Here is an 8,895-nt window from a genome sequence, read left to right as displayed (position 1 = left end):
AAAGGCTTCCCAACTATATAACTAACTCCATTAACATAATAGATAAACCAAAATGCAGGGGATACCCACACTCTGGTGACAGTCATTACAAAGATCCAAACCAAACATAGTTCATCATGACAAACATAAATGCACAGGATATAGCAAACTACCCTGTCTAACTAAGACTAACTAAGAGCGAGACTAACGCTAAGACTGTAGCTTCTACGTATATATTTCGTATTAATTACAAGATCCAACTCTAACGAGCTATGGTTCTAGAGTTATCTTGGTCTTGCAGGCGGGATTGCCATAAGACTGGTGTCCACGCTGAGGTGAGCGGTACGGGTGCTGAGTCCCGACGGGAGCGGGGGAACCACCATCCAGGTGACGACGTTCCACGCGCTCAGCCCGCAGCAGGGCGATCTCAGCACGAGCCCTACTCAGCTCGTCTAATGCATGGTCTAGCTCCGTGTTTAGCACGGCGGCTAGGTTGACTGTGCTGCTCAACCTAGGATTGCCCTCACCGACAGGTGAGACAATCACGCCTCCTGTGCTACCAGATGGACGGCGGGGGTAATACTTCAGGTCAAGACCGTCAGCTGCCCCACCGAAAACCAAGCAGTAGTGCGAAAGCGCACGCCGTGCAGCATCTTGCATGGCTGCCTCAGCTGAGTCCCGCTCAGAAATAGAATAGTGCTCTGAGCAGGCCTCCGCACCCTGGAGACTGTTCTCCGGGCAGCGCACCAAGCAGGTTGCCTCCCAGCGGTCCGGGTAGACCCCGCGACTATGCTGGTAGACCACACAGCGATACTCGACGGACCAAGTATGCCGGTCAAATGCCCGACGTAGCAGGGTGTCGAGCGCATCGTGGAAGTGACACCCGCGAGCAGCGTCGCGAGTGATGGGTCGAGCAACCCATCCTTCCGGCTCAAGGTTAGCAGAGAAGTCGGTGTCGTGGCTCGAGCTGTCGTCGCCATCTCCGTCGTCTGGGTCTCCTCCAGCAGCTACTCCAGAAGCTGGGGCGCCCAGTGGTGATGCAGGGGGCGCCTCCAGAGGAAGCACAGGGGAGCAGCTCCTCACAGACTCTATCTCCTGTTGGAGCGAGAAGGAAGAGCCCTACTGCTCCTGTCGTCGACGTTCCTGCTCCTCACGCAGGCGGTGGTGTAGTCTCTCCAAGTGGCTGGACTGTCCGGCCACGGGACGGCGAAGCGGACGCTCAGCAAGGCGGGAGGGTAAGAAGGGGATGACTGACTTTCGTGCAGTGTGTCTAAGTCGAGCCATCTACAAAAGACATCGCAAGCAAAAGGGTGAGAACAGAATCAATATGACCAGCAAATAATGAATCATAAGTGAATGAAGGATTAGAATAAAACATGATTTTCAGCAAGGTATAATATATAGTAGAACATAGGTTTGGTCGGTATGACCAACTTTTGAAGAGATATCAAAGTCAAGGCAGAGACAGAGGTCTATAGTCCTTAGAACGACCGTTCTACTCTAGGTTAGCGGTCCTACTGTCAGCACGGCTTTGATACCACTTATGTCACACCCGGTTTTAGAAGGCAATCCGAATGCGAACCATGTACGTGCCAGGATCAGTTATTCACGTACACAGCAGTTACATAACATGGACATCATCACACAGTGCTCAAAATAGTATTAAGAAGGGAAATAGTCGATTACATCATACGTCTGAGACGTCCATATAGTTCTTACAATAAATCAAAGTGCGGAAAAGAAACGTAGATAAACGCGGCCTTCACAGGCAGCCGACTGGGGGTTGCCGCTAACCCACACCTAGAACTCGTCGTAGTCTTGGAACTCCTGGAAGTCTCCTTCCACAGCTTCATCTTCGCCTGAGCAGTGGTTGCAATGCTGACAACCTGGGGATGGGGGGGGGGTTTGGTGTGTAGAGCAAGGGTGAGTACACATCAACATACTCAGCAAGTATCCTGTTTGGCTGTAGTGGACTAGCTGTATGTGGGGATAAGTCAAGCAGTTGCTTTTAGTTGGTCAGATTATTACTTACTAGTAGAAAGCCAAGTTTTAGCATTAACCCAAGTTATTAACCCGATGTACCCTTTCCAAACGGAAAGAATACCACTTACCAGCATCATAGTCATAACCAGAATCATCAATCTCATAACCACCTGTACCAAAGTATCTCTGATCAAGTACCACTAATCACTGGAGCTCCCTTGGCCGCTCATAACCGCGAGCACGGCTGATATATCAGTTTTCAAACACTCTGCAGAGGTTGTGCACTTTACCCACAAGCCGTGATTCCCATTCTGCCCGGAGATCATGACTCTCCATTGATCACTACCAAGGTGACCCAGCAGGGCATCACTATGTAGCCTTTACAAAGATTCCCCGAGGCTGTAGCCACCCGTTAGGTTTCCTAAATGCACCGCACTCCTCCCCAAGGGGCGAACCCAAACTTGGCAGAGCGAGCCGCATACACCGAGCCCCATTGACGGCACGACGGCTAAGTGAACTACACCCTGGATCCTCTAATTATTCAGCTAAGGGCATCCCATTCCACCCTCATGGTTGCACTGTTTTCCCGGGCGGTCATCCATAGAACAGGTCCTTACGGAGAGGCACTCGAGAAACCGCTCGAGCCCCCTTGATGACCACAAGTACAACATCATAATAAGAGAAGGGAAAACAACGTATCATAGATAATCTCATCATGTTCATTGATTAGAGTTAAGCAATAGCATAAAGCTAAACAGTAATAATCCAACCCAAATAGGTGAACAAGGACATGGATCACAAAAGCTAGTCAATCCTTAGGCATAAATGTGTAAAGCGGGAGGTGAATTAAATAATGAATAGGACAGAGATAGGTCAAGGGACACTTGCCTCCACCAACCGACTGCTGCTCAGGGGCTTCTCCTGCGAGTTCCTCGGGCTCTTCAACCGGATCGTTCTCTATGCGAGCGCAAACATACATACATCCACACATTTAATACAAAAGAACAGTACACCATACAATAGAATGCAATAAGTAAACAGACGTTCCACGCGGGCTCACGAGTACGGTTAAGAGAGAAAGAGGAAAAGACAGTCGAGAAACGATCACGTTACATGATTATAAATTAACCACTCGCTTAATGGAAGGAAATTTAATGTAGACACTATGTTTAGCGTAAAGTAAAGTCATGTTTCATGTCTAATTATTATAAGCAGGTGGAGATAAACAAAAGGATGGTCGCGCGGCGAGACGCGCGACAAAGCTCTCTAAAACAAATTAAGAAGTTAACGACTCGTCGCGCGACCGAGCACACAACGAGACACTTCGCCCTAGTTACGAGGAGACGTTAAGCGTCGCGCGACGAAGCGCACGACGGCATACGTCGACTAAACTGAGTCCAAAGTGGAACGTCGCGTGAATACACACGCGGCGTTACACCTTAAACAACCTGAAACAAAAATGGATCGTCGCGCGATGAAGCGCACGACGCAACACAAGATAGAATCTGAATTTAGACAAATCCGTCGCGCGGCGAAGCGCGCGTTGCAACACGCTAATTAACGAATAATCACCGCGAGCGCGGGCGAGTGAAGATACGGTCGGGCGAGGCCGGGACAGGGGAACGGGCGGCCGAGCTGGGGCCAGGGCGGTTGAACCGGCCAGGGGGCGGTTGAACCGGCCGGGGCCGCGCCGGGGGCCGGAGGCTGCGCCGGCGAGCAGGGGCCACCGGGGCCGCGCTGCGCGCGAGCAGGGGAGGAGCGGGGGCGGGCGGGCGCCGCCACGGGGCCGGGACGGGCGGGCACCGCCGCGGGGGCGGGCAGGGGGCCGAGCGGGGGGGGGGGGGGGGGGGCGAGCGGGGGCCGAGCGCCGCCGGGGAGGGAGGCCGGGCGGGCGAGCGCCGCCGGGGAGGGAGGGGGAGGGGCCGCGCGAGGGGAGGCCGGGGACGGGCGCCGAGCGCCGCCGCGGGAGGGGGCGGGCGGGCGAGCGCCACCGGGGAGGGCAGCCAGGCGGGGCCGAGCGCTGCCGGGGCCGGGGGCGGGGACGGGGTCGCGCGAGGGCAGGGGGAGAGGGAGGGCGCGCGCGGGGGGAAGAAGAGGAGGGAGAGGGAGAGAGAGAGGAGAAGGGGAGGGGAGCTCACCTCGGGGTCCAAAATCCGGTGATCGCCGTCTCCAAATCCTAGGGCACCACGGGGAGAGAGAGGTGGAAGAGGGAGAGGAGAGGTTGTTGCGCGGGAGATCCAAATGAGAGAGAGAGAGGGGAGGGGGGCGCATGGGGGGTTTGGGCGCCAGGGGCGCGCAGGCCGGGGCGGGCCGAGCTGGTTGGGCTGGACTAGGTTGGGCTGGGCCGGGTCACTTCGCGGATCGAAAACCCACGACGAGCGCGGACCACTAAATGGAATTAAATCGCGAACCGAAATCCGGAACGGAACGAGACGAACACTCATCATCAGACAAAGAAATGCGCTTCGGCATGATGCAACACCCATGACACTTAGGTTTTGGTTTGTACATGACACAGACACCTGCCGCTATACTGGTTTGAAATTGGGAAGAAGGAGCAAACGGGGAAAGAGAAAAGAGAGTAACACCCGAATTTGGTGAGAGAAAAGAAGAAAAAATTCTACCCCCAAATTCAGGGCGTTACAGCAGCCTCCACCAAACGGCTAGTTTGGTGGTTGGGGCTATAAATACCCCCAACCACCCCACATTCAAGTCATCCAAGTTTTCAACCTTCCAACCACTTACAAGAGCTAGGCATTTAATACAAGACACACCCAAGTGATCAAATCCTCTCCCAATTCCACAAAAGCTTTAGTGTTGAGTGAGAGTCATTTGTTGTGTTCTTTTGAGCTCTTGCGCTTGGATTGCTTTCTTTCTCATTCTTTCTTAAGATCAAACTCACTTGTAATTGAGGCAAGAGACACCAATCGTGTGGTGATCCTTGTGGGAACTTTGTGTTCCAAGTGATTGAGAAGAAAAGCTCACTCGGTCCGAGGGACCGTTTGAGAGAGGGAAAGGGTTGAAAGAGACCCGGTCTTTGTGACCACCTCAACGGGGAGTAGGTTTGCAAGAACCGAACCTCGGTAAAACAAATCTGTGTGTCACACTCTTCATTTGCTTGCGATTTGTTTTGCACCCTCTCTCTCGGACTCATTTCTATTTCTAACGCTAACCCGACTTGTAGTTGTGATTAATTTTGTAAATTTCAGTTTCGCCCTATTCACCCCCCCTCTAGGCGACTTTCAATTGGTATCAAAGCCCGGTGCTTCATTAGAGCCTAACCGCTCGAAGTGATGTCGGGAGAACTCGCCAAGAAGGAGATGGAGACCGGCGACAAGCCCACTACAAGCCACGGGAAGGCTACATCGGAAGAGTCCCGCAACAAAGGGAAGGGGAAGGAGAAGAAAGCCTCTTCCCACAAGTCGCATCGGAGTGGGGACAAGAAAAAGAAGATGATGAAGGTGGTCTACTACGATACTGACACCTCATCGCCATCTACCTCTGGTTCCGACGCGTCGTCCATTACTTCTAAGCGCCATGAGCGCAAGAAGTTTAGTAAGATCCCCTTACACTATCCTCACACTTCTAGACATACTCCATTACTTTCCGTTCCATTAGGCAAACCGCCAACCTTTGATGATGAAGATTATGCTAGGTGGAGTGATTTGATGAAATTTCACCTAACCTCACTCCACAAAAGTATATGGAATGTTGTTGAGTTTGGAGCACAGGTACCATCCGTAGGGGATGAAGATTATGATGAGGACGAGGTAGCCCAAATCGAGCACTTCAACTCCCAAGCCACAACTATACTCCTCGCCTCTCTAAGTCGAGAGGAGTATAACAAGGTGCAAGGATTAAAGAGCGCCAAGGAAGTTTGGGACGTGCTCAAGACCGCACACGAAGGAGATGAGCTAACCAAGATCACCAAGCGGGAGACGATCGAGGGGGAGCTCGGTTGCTTCCGGCTTCGCAAAGGGGAAGAGCCACAAGACATGTACAACCGGCTCAAAACCTTGGTGAACCAAGTGTGCAACCTCGGGAGCAAAAAATGGGATGACCACAAGATGGTTAAGGTTATTCTTAGATCACTTATTTTCCTTAACCCTACTCAAGTTCAATTAATTCGTGGTAATCCTAGATATACACTAATGACTCCCGAGGAAGTAATCGGGAATTTTGTGAGCTTTGAGTACATGATCAAGGGCTCAAAGAAAATCAATGAGCTAGATGATCCCTCCACATTCGAAGCACAACCGGTCGCATTTAAGGCGACGGAGGATGAAAGTCGCCTAGAGGGCGGGGGGGGGGGGGGGGGTGAATAGGGCGAAACTGAAATTCTTAAAAATAATCACAACTACAAGCCGGGTTAGCGTTAGAAATATAATCGAGTCCGCGAGAGAGGGTGCAAAACAAATCGCAAGCAAATAAAGAGTGTGACACGCGGATTTGTTTTACCGAGGTTCGGTTCTCGCAAACCTACTCCCCGTTGAGGTGGTCACAAAAACCGGGTCTCTTTCAACCCTTTCCCTCTCTCAAACGGTCCCTCGGACCGAGTGAGCTTTCTCTTCTCAATCACTTGGAACACAAAGTTCCCACAAGGACCACCACAAGATTGGTGTCTCTTGCCTCAATTACAAGTGAGTTTGATCGCAATAAAGAATCAAGAAAGAAGAAAGCAATCCAAGCGCAAGAGATCGAAAGAACACAAGCAAATCTCTCTCTCTAATCACTAGAGCGTTGTGTGGAGTTTGGAGAGGATTTGATCACTTGGGTGTGTCTAGTATTGAATGCTAGAGCTCTTGTAAGTTGTTGAAGTGGGAAAACTTGGATGATTTGAATGTGGGGTGGTTGGGGGTATTTATAGCCCCAACCACCAAACTAGCCGTTTGGTGGGGCTGTCTGTTGTATGGTGCACCGGACAGTCCGGTGCGCCAGCCACGTCACCAAGGCCGTTGGGTTCCGACCGTTGGAGCTCTATCTTCTGGGCCCGCCTGGATGTCCGGTGGCACACCGAACATGTACTGTAGAGTGTCCGGTGTGCCAGCGCGCGCGTGCCTGACTTCTGCTCGCTCTGGCGCGCATTTAATGCCGCTGCAGGTGACCGTTGGCGCGAACTAGCCGTTGCTCTGTTGGTTCACCGGACAGTCCGGTGAATTATAGCGGAGCAATTTCCCGAGGCTGGCGAGTTCCAGAGCCGCTCTTCCTTGGGGCACCGGACACTGTCCGGTGTACACCGGACAGTCCGGTGAATTATAGCGGAGCGCCTCTGGATTTTCCCAAAGGTGACGAGTTTGACTTGGAGTCCTCTGGTGCACCGGACACTGTCCGGTGGCACACCGGACAGTCCGGTGCGCCAGACCAGAGGTGCCTTCGGTTATCCCTTGCTCTCTTTGTTGAACCCAATTCTTGGTCTTTTTATTGGCTAAGTGTGAACCTTTGACACCTGTATAACTTATGCACTAGAGCAAACTAGTTAGTCCATTTATTTGTGTTGGGCAATTCAACCACCAAAATTAATTAGGAGCTAACTGTAAGCCTAATTCCCTTTCAATCTCCCCCTTTTTGGTGATTGATGCCAACACAAACCAAAGCAAATATAGAAGTGCATAATTGAACTAGTTTGCATAATGTAAGTGCAAAGGTTGCTTGGAATTGAGCCAATATAAATACTTATAAGATATGCATGGATTGTTTCTTCATTTTTACCATTTTGGACCACGCTTGTACCATAAGTTTTGTTTTTGCAAACTCTTTTGTAAATTCCTTTCAAAGTCCTTTTGCAAATAGTCAAAGATAAATGAATAAGATTTTGCAAAGAATCTTCAAGATTTGAATTTTTCTCCCCCTGTTTCAAATGCTTTTCCTTTGACTAAACAAAACACCCCCTTAATGAAATCCTTCTCTTAGCATTCAAGAGGGTTTTGATATTAATTTTGAAGAGGGTATACCAATTTGAAATTATATCATAAGTAAGATACCAATTTGAAAATACTCTTTGAAAAACTAAAAGTTTAAAATTGGTGGTGGTGCGGTCCTTTTGCTTTGGGCTCATACTCTCTCCCCCTTTGGCATAAATCGCCAAAAACGGAATCATTAGAGCCCTTAGAAATACTCTCTCCCCCTTTGGTCATAAATAAATGAGTGAAGATGGTACCAAAGTAGAAGAGTGATCTCTCCCCCAAAGATGGAGAGTTGCTCGGAGCGATGGCGAAGGATGAGTTACGGAGTGGAAGCCTTTGTCTTCGCTGAAGACTCCAATTCCCTTTCAATACACCTATGACTTGGTTTGAAATAGACTTGAAAACACATTAGTCATAGCATATGAAAGAGACATGATCAAAGGTATATAAATGAGCTATGTGTGCAATTCAACAAAAGAAGTTCCTAGAATCAAGAATATTTAGCTCATGCCTAAGTTTGTTAAAAGTTTGTTCATCAAGAGGCTTAGTAAAGATATCGGCTAATTGATCTTTAGTATTAATGTAAGAAATCTCGATATCTCCCTTTTGTTGGTGATCCCTTAAAAAGTGATACTGAACGGGATTATCCGCCATGCGGATTGCACTCTCATTATCACATAGAAGAGGAACTTTGGTTAATTTGTAACCGTAGTCCCTAAGGGTTTGCCTCATCCAAAGTAGTTGCGCGCAACAATGGCCTGCGGCAATATACTCGGCTTCGGCGGTAGAAAGAGCTACGGAATTTTGCTTCTTTGAAGCCCAAGACACCAAGGATCTTCCCAAGAACTGGCAAGTCCCCGATGTGCTCTTTCTATTGATTTTACACCCCGCCCAATCGGCATCCGAATAACCAATCAAATCAAATGTGGATCCCCTAGGATACCAAAGCCCAAACTTAGGAGTATAAACTAAATATCTCAAGATTCGTTTTACGGCCGTAAGGTGAGCTTCCTTAGGGTCGGCTTGGAAT

The sequence above is a fragment of the Zea mays genome, chromosome 5, assembly GCF_902167145.1.
Source record: "Zea mays cultivar B73 chromosome 5, Zm-B73-REFERENCE-NAM-5.0, whole genome shotgun sequence".
NCBI lineage: Eukaryota > Viridiplantae > Streptophyta > Magnoliopsida > Poales > Poaceae > Zea > Zea mays.
This window is presented reverse-complemented; position numbering follows the sequence as displayed.